Here is a 16504-nt window from a genome sequence, read left to right on the forward strand (position 1 = left end):
CAGGCGAGACCTAATAAAACCTGGAGGTTCAGCCAATATGCTGCCCTGAGTCGGACTTCCTTGATCTGAGATCGATAATATCTGTGATGCCCACTGGGGTGTAGAAAAAGCCCTCCGCCGGATTGTACACCGACGGAAGAGAAGCAGTGCCAAGAAATGGTTAATAAATGTATTTCAACATGTATTCATACGGTCATGTCTTCACATGTTGATAATCCGAATATAATCGCAAAAATGAGTCCCATCTCTAAAGTGCCCTTCAAGAATCACCCATCTTTTCTAATATCACAAATGCTTTCGGTGACCTCAAAGGGTCAGTTCCATCCATTTTGGGTATTGTAACAGGCAGGACCGCTCCAAATGGCGAAAGCAATTTTCATATTCAAAGGTAATATAATATTCATTCAGTGTGCAAAGTCCCGCCCAGATCGGGGATAGGAGACCAGACCTAAGAATGTGGAGTGATGCAAACAATTTTTTGGCAAGCCCACAGTTGGACCTCTATTTTATCCCACACCTCGAATCATGGCCTATCGCAGGTTCAATACATGAAAGTGAATCTGCTTGAGTAGCGAGAAAACAGAAATCCTCTCCATAAGTCCTTTCATCCCAGCTTTCCTCTGTCTGATTTGGCATGACACTGGGCCCTTGTATACTCCCTGTGGAAAAGGTAGGTAAGCTGGCTGTGTTTTTGACATTCGTCTCTCATTTGGGAATCCTCCTTAACCATGCAGTCAAAACAATGAACTGCCTTTTGAACGCAGTCACTTCCCTGACTGCGACGTTCCCACACGTTCCTTTACCATGCAAGTCATTGCAACAACTTGCTTTAGGGAACGTGGGTTAGCCTGGTGTTGGATATAAGTCCAACACCTTCCTTACTGATACACCCACTGGAGTTGGAATAATAATTTATACTATTCCAAAGTCCAGCACCCCATAAAGCAAGTCGTTGTAACAACTTGTGTGATTAAGAAAAGCGTGGTAAAGTCACAGTCGGGGTAGTGACTGCGTTGTAAAGGCATGCGTGGTTCCGTCATACGTCCCTCTCGTTTACCTCAAGTAAATTCAATCTTTAAATCAGCTTTCCAGCGAACACCCATTTTCACTGAAAACTGTCCTAATCATTACCTTGGTTATACCCTGCCTGCATTATTACAATACACTCTGCACTATTCTCCCAAATAAACCACTCCTAAAATGGGGACGGAGCTTGTTAGGCCTTAAGATGGCCGCCTTCTAGGCGAGCTCCTTTGGCTGCCTTCAACATCCTACAAAATCCTTTGCCACTATGCCATAAATAGTTCCCTCAGTCGCTGTCCTATGCGCCTCTCGTACTGGTACCCCTGCTGCCGCTGAAATTTCCGGGATATACAGCTTTGGGGTACTCATTGAGGCCCATTACTGCCTGCCACGCTGCCGTGTTAGATTACAGGACATGGGGCCTGCTGCAGAGGACTGCTCGGCTATGGCCCTTCCCTGTATCTGTTCAGAGCCTCCAGTGGCGGGAAGGGGGCTCCGCATCATTGCTGTGCAGCCCCTCTAGAGAGGACGGCATACTTGTTACCGGGGGCCGTTGGAACCATCTGGATGGACGGCGGCTGGCCGGGTCCCTTACGACGGGGGGTGCCTGGACGGTAGTGCCTGGTTTCCTGGACCGTGTTGGTCACTGAGGCTCGCCCTGTCTCCCTGCCTCCCTGCTGTGTGGTGACATGGAGGTGAGTGGCTATCTGATGCCCAGGGGGATACTTGCCACAGAAGCTACATCACCGCATGGTGCCTACCTCATCCCAGAGGCATGGGATGTCAGGGGGTTGAATGATAGTAGGAAGATCCATAAGGTGGTATTGTATTTGCAGCATCATCAGATAGATGCTGCTATATTGCAAGAAACACACTTGGCCTCCGATAGCGGGCTGCTCATGCAGAGGCATATGAGGGGTGATAATAACAAAGAAACAGGTAGTTGTGTTCTCTTAACAGAGAAATGGGATAGCACCTCAAATGATCAATTTAGACAAGAATTTATAGTGTGAAACACTTAACCATATATATATATATATATATATATATATATAATCGTGCTGGGGTGCTGTTTTGATCTTTCTGGCATCCACTACCAAAAAATGCCAGTCACACAACAAACAAGGTTGTGTGGACAAAATTGTAAAAGTTTAGAAAGAAATGATCCGCACACCCTTATGTCCATAAGCTTCTACTATTATCGGGACGTATTGTTAGGAGAGGACGGTATCTCCTTTGGTTTGGAACGTATCAGGGTTCCATCTCTCGTCTCTTTAGAAGGCTCATCGAGCTTATACTTCTTGCTCTTTAAGACTTGCGGTTATCCTCAGGACAATGATATTAGGACACCTTGCTGCTTTGTGGAATTTATATTTGATCAAGAATCAGTTCGTTATTTGCCTGACAAAGTCTAAGGGAGGACGAAACACGTGTTGGCAATTTGTGCTTTTGTGGATCTACCATCATAAGAAAATAAAAATCAGATCTTTGAAGAAATACAGTGCGGTGGACTCTGCTTTTTCTATAGATTTGGAAATCTGGACTGTTTGACTTCCTGTCCAATAATCATTGTAATGATTGTGAATATTATAGATTGGACAATAGGCTAATACACGGGCCTGAAATGTGAATGTTTTTATGGACATAAGGGTGTGCGGATCATTTCTTTCTAAGCATATGAGGGGTGCTTGCCATGCTGCGGGTTTCACTGTGCATGCACACTTTGTCTTGATTTGGGCCCTGTGTGATTCTGGAATTGAGTTGCTGGAAGTGTATGTGGACACTAGAGATCGTTTTGTGGTGGCGCATTGCCATAAGGAGCACTTTGCTGCATTACTAGTAGGGCTCTATGGCCCCAACTAGGATGACCCACAGTTTTACTACACACTGCATGCCAGGCTAGCCCACTATGATGACCTGCTTCAGGTAAGTGGAGGCGATTTTGATTGCGTCCAATTTCCTGATTTAATTTGCTCTCGGGGTCCGCCTTGGGGGTCCTTGGCTGCGACACATGCTATAGCGACGGTGGCTGAGTGCTGTGGCCTGCTAGAGGTGTGGCGCTGATGCTCTCCACAGGGCATGGAGTATACCCATTACTCCACTGTCCAAGACATACATACAAGCATTAACTACTGGCTTATTTTACACAGTTTGTTGTCCAGGATCAAACGGTGTGACCATCTACCATGCACATACTCTGAACATTACCCTGTACTGATGGTCCTGGAGTTTGATGGTCCACGTCCTTGTGCATTCTCCTGGCGCTTTCCTCAGTACTCATTGATGGATTCAGTATTCTGCAATAAACTAGCTCAGGTAATTGAAAAATATTTCTGCACCAATTTAGACTCAGTAAAGAAATGTTCCACTCTCTGGGATGCTTTTAAGGCTTATATTCGCGGAGTTACCATCTCAAAATATGCTGGCATACTTCGCTCGATTAGGGGCTTCCTAGCGTGGTTGGAGGAGGATCTAACTGATCTATAGTGCACTCACAGGGAGACAGCGGAGCAGAAACTACTGGGTGATATCAGAACCAAACTAGATGAATATAATGAGCTGGTTCAGAGCGAAAACACACACTGAGGCAGGTATGCTATGGTGCGAATCTACGGTGAAGGTGAACGGCTAGTCGCCACTCTGGCAGCCCTCATTTGACCTAGCAGCAAGGACAGTGAAGTACTAACTATTATAGACGAACAGGGTGTGCCTCTCTATGGGGCCGATCAGGTGTCAGATCGGTTCCGCTGTTATTATGCCAACCTCTACACCTCCTGAATTGCGCATGATGAACAGGCCACATTTGACTACCTATCTCACATTACTATGAAGTGGCTGGCACATAGGGAGTGGATCCGGGTTCCACTCTGCTCCTCAGAAATCGTTTCAGCACTGAAAGATATGCCAAGTCGGAAGGCGCTAGGCATGGACGGGCTGACGGTGGCCTTCTACAAGGCCTACCAAGACAAACTCGGGCCTCATCTGGTCAGCCTTTTCGAGGAGATGATACGGGATTGACATCTGCCCCCCAACTATGCGCAAGGGCTTACTAGGCACCCTGTTCTAGCTGGGTAAGCCAGCTGATCACTGGTCGTCCTATCAGCCGATGTCACTCTTAAATATGGATACAAAGATCTTCGCGAAGATTTTGGCTAACCGCATAGCGTCTCTGCTCCAACAGATTGTAGGACCTGAGCAGTCAAGCTTTTTATCTGGTCGGTCTCCCATATACAGTCTTTGTACCCTCTTTGGTGCAATCTCCCACATTGATCTCGTTGTGCATGCTACAGTGATTTTTTTTAATGCAGAGAAAGCATTTTACTCTGTTGAGTGTGGGGTTTATACTCTCAGTGCTGCATCATGTAGGGGTGGATGATATTTTCCTGAAACTAGTCCAGGTCCCCCACACGGAACCGATGGTGCAGATCTGTGTTAACGGTCGTATGTTGGCCCCCAATACACATTACGAGAGGCATGTGCCTGGGTTGCCACTTGTCCCTACTGCTCCATGCACTTGTCGTGTAGCCTCTGGCGTGTGCGCTATGGGAGTATCATGCTCATCGCGTATTTGCTTCCCACATTATAATCTAATGGTGTCCGCTTACACGGACGATACGCTCTTGTACGTTTGAACCCCTGAACATAACCTCTCGCTAGTCCTCAGGGAGGTCATCCTTTTTAGCGGGCATTCCAGATTACGAATCAATTGGGACAAATCTCTTATATTTCCCCTTACTGCCACCACAACATCGATACAACTGGAGTACCCGTACAAGTGGACAACGGAACCAGTGTTCTATTTGGTCATTCAGATTCACATGCACCCGGAGGTAGTGATGTGGGAGAATTCCAGGAGGCGGTACATCATCTGACAGAAACAATAGATCATTGGATTTGCCTACCCCTCTCTCTCTATGGCCGCATTGTCATCATGAAGGTGGTGGTGTTACTTCGATTTTTGTTCTTTGTTTGCGAACATCCCAACGCTGCTGTGGTTAGATGATGCACTAGCGGATCTATTGGAGCTACCAGTTCTAACATACTTATTGCAGGTCTCGTTCCCACACCGTGCGATCCCTACATTGCATGCCTTCTTGCAGGAGGTCCAGCGACCAGGCATCACCAAAGCTCACCGCGACTGGCAAGAGGACTTAGATATAGTCATCAGTGACAAACAGTGTTGCTCTGTAGTTCGCACTGTATCTCTGAATGGCTGGCATCAACTTTTGCAATTCAAGTACCTCAATTGAGTACATTATACCCCAGGTCGGCTATTTCGATTTGGCTTACTTCATGATTCCCACTGTCTACGCTTTGGGACAGATGATGCTGGCTTTGCGCATGTAGTGTGGCACAGCCATGCGAGGGGCGGCGTTTTGACGGGGTAAAGGCTTCTGTTTAAAATGTTGCATGCCAATACACGAAAGAATGTTGTATGCTGGCCCCCAGGAGTGACTGCAGGGAAAAAATGTATATTTGTAATGGAAATTGCCATATTAGCTTTTGCATGTATACCACTGCACTGTATTGTTGCCGGAATTCTGCACCTACACAGAACTATGCGCAAGAAAACAGGACCTCAGTGTATAGGGGTGTACCAACATACCACATTAGTACCCAAAATCACAAAACTGACTAGCTATAGTGTCTCATTCGTTCTCCTCTAAATATCACAAAGCTACAAATGATTAGACAACCCAGAACACAACACTCCCAAGTCTCTCAGGAATCGCGGGAGCAAGACATACTCTTTCGCTCACTCACTCGTACTTTTCCACAATAAGAATTGGCAGAGTCACTGAAATAGTTTAAAATGTTTATTTCAACTATCATGCTCTACAATGTGGAGGAGGTGTGGCGTAGTGGCCAGGGCATCTGACTCCAGAGCACGGGGGCTCACGGTTCGATCACCGACAGCACGTCAGCCCAGTACCATGTGACTCTGAGCAATAGCTTGCTTAATCTTTCCGACGGCCCCTAGCGCCTTGACGCCCTCTGGCAATTGTTTGCGCTTTACCAATACTGGATTTACATTTTCAATCCAGTATACGAGCCACTACCAGCAGCAAAATGCATAAACTCAACACAGCTGGCATTGTTACAATTCCATAGAGTAAAAAGGGGGAAGTCATTATATAAAGACTGTGGAAAAAGAACTATAAGGCCTAACCACCCTCCCCTTGACTGGAAGAAGTTTATTTATATAAAGAAAGATCTCTGGGCTTTGACAGCAGACACCATACCTTAAAGCCTGGATGTAACGTTTACATCATAGGAACACTGGAGCTCTTCTCATAGAACGGCTTTCTCCAAGTGTGTTAAAACAACATGCAACCCCGTAATATCAAAGAACAAGTCTCCAGTATTGCAGCTGTGTGTAGCGTGTTATGTCTAGGGGCTAGGGACTGACCAGAACAGAATAACAAGGGGCATTTTTATCGACCTTGCACATCGTGTTCAGACTAAACTCCAGGAAAAGCAGAGAACACGAAAAGCAGCCCGTTCTCATGTGAAAGGTACAAACAGAGTCTTGCAAAAACAAAGTCATGTAGTAGCGCGCGCAAAAGCAGAATCATGCTAGTAAAGCTCATGCTAACTTAGCAATGTCGACAATGTCCCTAAGGGCCATGTAACACCCTCCCCTTTGTAAGGTCATAGGGCATAGACAAAGGACCAAAACAGAGTTCAACAGAAAGGCAGAGTTCAAAGCTTTTGAAAGAAAAAAAACTTGGAAAAAACCCGAAATTTTCACAAAATGTTTTTTTATTAGGGCCTATCGAAAGAGTGCTGTCTCCGGGATATTAAAGTCATTATGAAGGAGGTGGTGAGTTCAACAAGGTGTGTGAACCTAGGAATGCAATTCACTCCAAAAGATCATCCCTATCGTTAGTACAAAAAAGGGATGACATCCAATTAAGTAAGTCGAAGGAACAAACGTGCTCCTCGTAATCAGACGCCTCTAAAAGCATATGTGGGAAACTTGTGTCATAGTCGATGAAACTCCGATGCAGGACGTTCTGCACAGCCGCACAGACATCCCATTCAGCCAATACTCTAAGTGCTGCCACATGCGCCATACGGCCAAAAGGACCCATCAACTGGTTAAAATCCGAGACTGGACATGCCGTGTTGGAAAGGCATATATCCATTGCCCAATAGAAGGGGCATGGCTGACAGTACAACACTGGTTGCACGCATGTCAATACCTCCCCAACTGGGGGAATGGAGGAGGGGAATGGACCTATATATGGCGGCGGAAAGGGTCACCTACAAAGCGAGAGGCTGTCCCCGGAAATTCCACAGAGTATGGGGAAAATGGAGAAGGTACCATGGTCTTGATGGGGGTCTGGGACCAGATTGACACGCTGAGAGTCCTACTGAGCAAGTCCTTGTTCCAAGCTGATGGGGGACGGTCCGTGGGCCCTAGGCCTGAGGGGAGTCGTTGGAGAATAAAAGGGTACTATGGAATTCTGCCTTGTGAAAGGAAACCGTATATTGTCGGACTGATGATTATAATGTTGTCACTGAGGGTGGTGGGTGGGGGGACGGGGGGCGCCTGGGTATGTGGATAATCACTTGTGACTTGCCAGCTGTGTTTGTGTTGGTTAAAATGCAAATAAATATATATATATTTTTTTTAAAACACTGGTTGCACGCAAGTAAAGTATGCAAAGTGAAAAGGTAATCCATAACTTGGTTAAAAAAGACATGACCAAATCACACTAGCACTGTTCTCTCACTATTACAACCCAGTAAAAGAAAGATCGAAATTTAAACTCAATCTTGCCCACAACATGTTACTAGGCTGCTCGCAAGCCTACCATGACAAGTTGTTTGCCTTTACCCGGCAACCCAAAGTCTAAAGTCTGCCCATCGAAATTTACTGATAATACGAAAACAAAGCACACAAATATTGAAGGAAGATCTCATCGCTTCCATGTGGAACTCACTACCACTACAACTTAGACTTAAAAATTATATTTCCAAACTTAGGGCCTGATTGCGATCTTGGCGGATGGGAAACTCAATCACAAACGTGACGAATATCCCATATGCCGTATTACAATTCCATTATATCCTATGGAACTTGTAATATGGCAGATGGGATATCCATCACATTTGTGATGGAGAATCCCATTTGCCAAGATCGTAATCAAGCCCTTAGTAGGTCACTAAATATTTTTCTACCTGGGATATTATTTGTGCAGCACAAAATGCTGGATTGAAAAAATAAGACGCCTGTTCTTTGATCCAGCAATCTAGCAGTCCTTTGCCTTCATCTCTCCAGTCTTCTCAGGAATTTGCTGTTGTTTCTCCAAGGCTTAGTCATCCTACTGAGACATACATCAGTGAGGGTTCTCGCCAATAGATTTCACTCTTCTACTGTCTTATTGGCTTCCTCTTCAAACTCCAGGATAATTTCCATTTTTAATATCTATCTATATTACTTCACTGTTTCTGGCTATCTTAAAGTGCTATGTTGCACTTTACAAAACCATACTACAATAAAATCAAAAATGTAAAAAATGAAAGGTGTAAAAAATGAGCCAATATGCCTTGATAACAGTGGACGTCTGGGCAACACTAGTTTATTCCACTCTTTGAGAATGGCCACCTATTTAAAGATGGGTCTTTTTTCAATATGAAATCAAGAAATAGTCTAACCATGTATTTGAAAACCTATGAATAAAATAGAACTAGTAACATACACAGACAGTGACTTTGTGAATCAGCAATATGTTGGGGTCCACAAAAAGTGACGGAGGGAATTAACATCTGTACTTCAAAGTCCTCACTCTTCAGCAGTGCTACCTTTACAGTGACTGAGTATAAGCTAAATAGAGAGGAACCAAGCCTACTTATCCTAAGCCTGTTACAGCCCATGTCAACATTTAGGGATAAAAGATGGATGGTTATATTGCTTGAATTAATTTTCCTCACACTGAAGAAACAGGAACAAGCCACATGCAAATCAGTCTTGTTCATGCCCCTGGCTGACTGCTCTCTGAGATGGTTCGGTGGACAAAAAATGATGAACCAGAGTGCTTTTCTGAGTAATTACCAGTGGCTGATATTAAAATCAAGCAATCCACCCATAACATTTTTGTTCTCCTCAGTCCTGTCACTTTGTTTTCTCCTCAGTGCGACATTCTTAGTGCAATGGGTATGCCTAGACATGGGGGTGCATACCCACTGCAACACAAGATGTACTCTTCTGACAAGACGCAGGTAATTACCAGTGGCTGACATTATTTCAAGCATCCCACAAATGACTTTTATGCTTTCCTTATGTGAATATTTAATCTGAATCCATTTCCTATTTCTTTGTAGGCAGATAGCCATTCTGTTAATTTGTTACTTTTTTCATAATAACATGGGCTGATTCATAATGTGTTTTTTTTTTTAATTTTATTGGTTTAACAAAATGTCAACCCTCTAAAATAGCCATTTTCTATTTCAAAACAAGCATTTGCAATTCAATAGGTCTCGCAACTGCGAGTTTTGGACCTATAGGCATTTTAAATGGCAGTGCCTTTTATAAAAAGTTAAAAGGCATTGTCATTTACAATACCAAAAGCAACACCTATTGCATTGCAGAGCGCGGTGTCCGTGAAGCGGGCGCTGCGCTCATTAAAGTAAAAAAAAAAAAAAAGAAGAGGGCTGTGTCCCTGAAGCGGGCACCGTGCTCATGACTAAAGTTAATTTTTTTAAAAATTAACCAGAGCCCGGTGTCCCTGAAGTGAGCGCCGCGCTCGGTATTACATTTTTTTAAATCATTTAAAAAAAAAAGCACGGTGTCCCTGAAGCAGGCTCCACGCTCAGGATTAAATAAAAAAAAATAATAATAAGCTGAGCGCAGTGTCCCTGAAGCGGGCGCCGCGCTCCGTATTAAAGTTTGAACTTTTAAAAAAACACAAAACGAAATGCAAATTACATTAGTATGCGGCTGCCAATACCGAAGCTGGCACCCCGTGCGTGCTGTGTCCCTTAATAAAGTAAATACTTCTCGGAAATGGTAATGAAAGCTCACGAGTTAGGACACAGTAAAAAATCGAGTCCTCACGGTCTGTAACAAATGGACACAAGGCGGTAACAATGAGGGACTAACAAGCCTCATAATGAATCGGAAGCCAGCATTTACCAAGGAAAATGTCACCAGCCAATGAAAAGTATGGGCGGAGAGTGGGCGAGGCTTACACAGCATACTCTACTACTGCATGCCTCGCAGAGCGAGCAGTGCATGTGCGCTGCCACTAGGCTCGACCTAAAAAAGAATGTTGTTACAAAAATAACTGTGAGGGGCCTTTCATTTGAAAGGGATAGACAACATAGGCGGGACCATCATGTTTGCTCTGTAACTTAGGACATCTGCTTTCCAACCAGCAGGTGGGATGCACTGCTTCAAAAAAGACATTCTCAAGTGTTTCTGGAAGAACATATAGTTTGGTTGCACACTCAAGAGCATTCAAATGCATCCTACCCTGTACTCCGGGGGACCTGCCACCACTTCCAAGTCCTTAAACTTCAATTGGTAATTGCTGTACGCAACATGATATGGGTTCCCTGGCGGAAGGTGATTTCGGTAGGCATCTTGTGCTTTTGTTCTAGAAGTACTTGTGTACGGTGCAGGGCTTTGAATTTCTGGGCTTTGAATACATTTTATCCTGTACTCCTCTTAAAAGCAGTGAGATGTTTATAAGGCAGGTGCCAAATGAACGTCTGTTTTTTCATGCCCAGACACAGTGTGTCTGCCTAGCTGGACGGCCTTGTCTAAAGACAACAAGGAAGGTCTTTACATACAAGATATAATACGGTATTCACTGTTAACCCTGCTTATCCTGCTGCTACTGTAGTGAGTAATTCTCCCCGTGAAAAAACAGGGGCTTGAGGTTCACTTCTGCCTGAGGGAAGGCAGTGGCCAGTCCTTTCCAGAATTTCAACCCCATAGAAAGGAAACTGAAGTGGTGCCATCGATAAACATAAATGCTTTTAATGCTTAAGACAAAATGGACAAGTGTAGGAAAAGGATTCACCTACCCCAGAGTTATGTAGATTTAAGAACAGGTATATTGTCGGAGAGAAACGTGCTTTAAAGACAATTATTCAATAATTTGCCTCATGTTGGGGTGTGTATTGTTGTGTTAATGCTGTGCCACAGCTGCAGTTGTGGTGTTAAGAATCAATGCTATGAATGTATCCATGCATTCGCTGTGGAAGGGAATGTGTAGCTGATCACAGATGCACTACACACGTGCTAACTTAGTAGGTAGGTTCTGTCTTGTTTGCCAGTTGACAGCACCAGGTCTATTGTGTCTCAATGTATAAATGTCCTGCATATGTGCAAAGCAATGGGTCTTGAAGCAATTTATTGAATACTTTTCCGAAAAAAATAGTTGTGGTATTTCACCACACACTGCCTCTTGAAATTAACCTTTTAATAGAATTATAACACTGGCAACAGCTCTTCAAGTTACAGCACTATTATTGTGTATTCTATGACTTACCGTTTTCTCGAATACATCACTTGATTGGTGTTTAGTTGTAAAATCCAGACACGAAAAAAAAGTACATAATGGACCCCACCCTGTGTCAGATACAAAAATAGAAATAAACATTCAATCAACTCATCCCCTTTTTCTGCATTTTCATGAACCTTGAGCCCCCCTGTCACTTGCAACCTTCCTATATATATATATATATATATATATATATATATATATGTTTGATAATATTAAATAGGCTTTGGTGCAATATCCTCCATGTTTTTGTACCCAATGGTCTATTGTGTGTGTGATTCACTAAACATTAGTGTGTTAGGTCTACAACTCACGTTTCAAAATACAAGACCAGTTTCTTTTCATTGCTTCATGCAAACAGATATATGGTCTTGTGTGTGCAAAATTGTCATGTTTTTAGTTATACATTGCTTCAGCTAAGAGGAAATTTTACATTTGCGTTCTGAATATTACCAATGACTGCAACTATTACCTTTGTAGGATCACTTTGCTGCCCGTTTCCTGATGTGCTGAAGAAACATGAGCCACCAGCCACAGCAACAGATTTTGCAGAGATCTTCTGGAGCTCAGTCTGAAAAATGAGTGACAATTCCCCTGAAGCTGGTTTCCATGAACCTGAAATGACACTTGGTTGGAGCGCAACAGATACTTTATCTAGATATAAACCGCAGGGGCAGATTCTCAATTAAGGCTCTGGGGCCTTCACATTCCTGTACAAATATTAAATAGATTTATTTATTTAGAGATACGATTGTATCTCTAAACAAATCGATGTATTTAAGTCTGGGCTGTGTGTCCCAGGCTGCCTGCCCCGCCTCACTCTGGATCAGGAGATGGAAGGCAGACAGTAAATCAACTTTTTGAACTGGGACGCACGACACAGGGCTTACTGTTCTAAAGCCCTTCATAATGAATCATTGACATTGTAGTCTATGACAGTATTCTCTATAGGCCAGTGACGCTGTCAGCATCATGGTTTGGGGCGTTGGAGTCTCCGTCCCTGCGTGAGAGCAGCTGTCTGTCACTCACAGGCATAGAGCCTACCCTTTTTCATTTGTCACAGTAGGAGTAGATGCAAGCACTGTGTATGTGTGTTTTGGTGCCTTGTTCTCGGTAATCGTAAGTGTTAAAATGATAATCTTCTGTTATAAATATTGTACTGAGTCTCCTCACCATACTAACCTACCCCACTGTGACACCCCAGGCCCTGGCTGCACGTCGCTGGCTCCATTAGGGGTGGAGCTGCAGCATTTGTTCCCTGTGAAATGGATGCAAAAGACGAGCAGGTCAGTGTTCTTGTTCTCTTGTTAAGTTGATCCAGATATCCGAGTCGAGTCAAGAGCAAAGCAGAGACATGTGCTTATAATAGACAGTTATCTGCTGTATGACATTGAAACTGGTCCGATCTTCATGCCCTTAACAACATTAATGCCAAAAACATGGATTGATTCATGAACAATGAGTGTTAAGTCAAAAACATTAAGGCAATGTATGTCAGTGATTTAGATCCTGTGTAGGCACATGTGTTTATGAGGGGCTTTGATTGAGAGCTCTGACGCTGATGTTGAAGCCAAAGCAAAGTGGTTGTCAGTGGGTTGGCTTCTCTGCAGCGCACACAGAACAATGCTCATGCATTCCAGTTGTAATTGCAACTTTGTGAAAATGTGTGTGAAGAGGGTGCACAGATGGCAAAATATTTACAGGGCAAAAGTAAATATATTGCTTAAATGTGAGTGAGTGCACTGTATGTTTGGAAGTGATGAAGTGAGTGAGATGCAAAGAAGTGCATTCAGGGAAGAGTGAAAAGAGGGTGCTGAAGAGCAATGAGAGGTGGTTGAAGTTGTGCAGATCTTTTTTTCAATTTTTTTGTTCTGGAGGAGGTTCCAGCCTAGACCCAACGTTTGCCCTTTAAGCTTTTTCACTACATAAACGTTATAACAAACTTTTATGCATCACCACTTTCAAATGTCACCAGCCGCCACTGATAAACCGGTTCCTTAGGCTTATACAATCACCATTTACTTGAAAAATCTTTGCACACCTGTGTAGAGGACAGCTGAAACTAATGGCTGAACCCTTGTCTCTCTCCCCAGAGTGGTAAGGACTATTCCCCGGTACTGAGGAAAAAGACCTGCTTCAAACTGAACAAGGGCCTGGGCTGAGGCAACCTTGCCTCAATAGAGCCTTGAGACTCTAAGTCAAAGGCAACCAATGTGCTGCAGTGAGGACCTTCAACTCATGGATCTACCTAGAGAATGAGGATGAATACCAGCTGTCCAGACCAATCTGAAGCTTTCCCTGCACATGAAGAGCAAAGAACTTCCTCTTCTCCCCCACTCTGCATTGCAGAACGGCATATGTGCTGCAGCCCAGATGGCCATTCTGTGATCAGCAAGTCCTAAGGTCCATGTGAGGTTCTGTGACCTTTGTCATGCATCCCCAGTTAGCAACTGCAATCCGTTAACCTGTCGATGTGCACCAAAGGTCTAGCTCCTGTGCCGAACTGAGAAAGTCATTGTTCTCAATCGCTGTAGATCTCAAGCTAAAGAGAGCTGTCAGATTCTGTACACAGCATTGATCGGGGGAACAGGTGCTCTTGAACAGCTTTGATTCTTTGATTCATGGAGCTACATTTGAACCAAGACCCAATTGAACCCTTATGCAGTGATCAGCGAGCACTTGGTGTTTCTCCCCAAACAAGACAACCACATTCATTAACAAACTGCTTTGTGGACTTATGTCTATTTAAGATACTAATCACTGAGCGTGATATAGCCCATGGTATAGATTGTACTCCATCAGTGGGTGATGGAGTAAAATACTGGTGAATTTCAATGGTTTTGTTAGTTTAAAACAGTATATTTTGAATGACATTTTCATCGAAGACTTCTTCTTAATCTTTCTTTTTTTCAGTGACTACACACTGTTGGACTTGGCCCTTTTTGCAGGGTCATCCCTAAACTTTTTGCCTTCCTCCTGCACTTTTTCTGACCTGTTGTTGGCTATTCTATGACTCTGGGCACTTTACCACTGCTGATCAGTGCTAAAGTGCATATGCTCTCCCTACTGTAAAATGTATATGTTGGTTGGATTCTATGATTGGCTTATTTGGTTTACTGTCAGACCCCAGTAAAGTGCACCAGGAGTGCCCAGGGCTTGTAAATACAAATGCTGCTGGTGGGCTTGCAGCACTGGTTGTGCCACCCACAGAAGCGGCCTGGTAAAATGTATCTAAGGTCTGCCATTGCAGAGCCTGCGTGCAGTCTGGTACTGTCATGCTGACTGGGTAAGTGCACACACTTGCCAGTCCCTAAACCTTCCCTTAACTTCATATCAGTCACCCCTATGGTAGGCCCAAGGGCAGGGTGCATTGTAAGCATAAGGTAGGACAAGCCCTGATGTGTGTGGCATGTCCTAATAGTGAATTACAGCCATTTTCGTTTTTCACTATTGTAAGGCTACCTGTTCTCCATAGGCCAGAATGGGCTGTTAGAATTGTTACATCCTATAATCCTAACAGACCCAGGGAACATGGTAGAAATTTGAGTTTAGTATGCTTGAACTCAGAATAATAAAATACATCTTTTAGTAAAGTTTATTTTAATATTCTGTGTTTGCAAATACCACTTTTAGAAAGTTGGTATTTGCTTGCCTGACCATTTAAGCCCGTCTCTGCTATGATGTGTATCTGCCTGTCTGGTTGTGTGAGTGACAGGGCTGGGGAAACCCAGAGGGGCAGGGCTAGGTAGCCTGGTGGTGAATAGGAAGATTGGCAGTCAGATGGGTGGGAGGAGTACACCTGGGCTCTGAATAGGGTTGTGCTCTGCTACCACAATGCTGGCTCCACCTCCTGCAGGGCGGCTGATGGCTCTGCCCTGCAACCTGAATAGAAAGGCAGAGTCATGTCAACAGAGTGCTCAAGAACTGGTTTGGACTGGGCAAAGGCCCCTCAACTCCAGAGGAACAAAGGAATTAGGGATATAAGTATTGGGACCCTGCTCCCAAGAAATTAGATCCTGCTGAAACAAGAAGAACCTCTGCCAGAGGAGAAGGAACTGGGAAAGCTGTAGGAGGAGTACTGTCCCTGACCTGGGGGATTGGCCTGCAGTGGTTGCCTTGCTGCTGAAGGAGAGGAGAAAGACTACTAAAGACTTTGCTTCAACTTGTGCTTTAAAAAGATCTCCAAGGGCTTGAACTGAGCATTCCCCCTGAACGAAGTCCCAGGACCAGTGGACTTCACCCCCAGCTCCTCAAAGTCTTTTGGAAGTGCCTGCTGCTGTTGTTGGGCCTCCTGAGGGACTGCGTGTCACAAGGAGCTGGAAGCGCGACACAAGGAAGAGAAGCGTGCCGCCGTCGGAGCTGTTGCTGTCGCATCTCACAGAGAGTGTCGCCGCTGAAGCATCGCATCGAGCGGAAGCGTCTTGCATCATTCCGGAAGTGTCTCGCAACGCCGAAGAAGCGTGTCGCCATCGCAGCCATCGTAGCTGTCGCATTGCACCGCATCGAGAGAAGAGTCTCGCATCGAGGAGGAAGCGTGTCGCCATCGCAGCCATCAGAGATGTCGCATTGCACCGCAACCAGAAAAGCGCCTCGCATCCACGGAGAAGAGTGCCGCTGCCAAGGCCGCTGTCGTCGCATCTCGTCAAGGGTGACGCCGCTGTAGCTGACGCATCGAGTCGAGCCTTCTCGCAACATCGGAGAAGCGTAACGCATCTGGAAGATCACGTCTTTATTTCTTTTGCACCAAGAACTTCAACGCATCTGCATCGCTGCAACACTTTTGTTGCCCTGCGTGTCGCATCTAAGGTACATTGACTTAAAGTGTCGCATTTAAGAACTTAAGAGAAACTAAGCAATCTTCTACCAACTAAGCAACCGTATTGTGTATTTTTAATCGTTTAATGGTCTTGTGATAATCCTATATAAAGAATCCTTATTTTTAATATAAATACCTGTGTGGTGTC

Source organism: Triturus cristatus, chromosome 5_1 (genome assembly GCF_964204655.1).
Source record: "Triturus cristatus chromosome 5_1, aTriCri1.1, whole genome shotgun sequence".
NCBI lineage: Eukaryota > Metazoa > Chordata > Amphibia > Caudata > Salamandridae > Triturus > Triturus cristatus.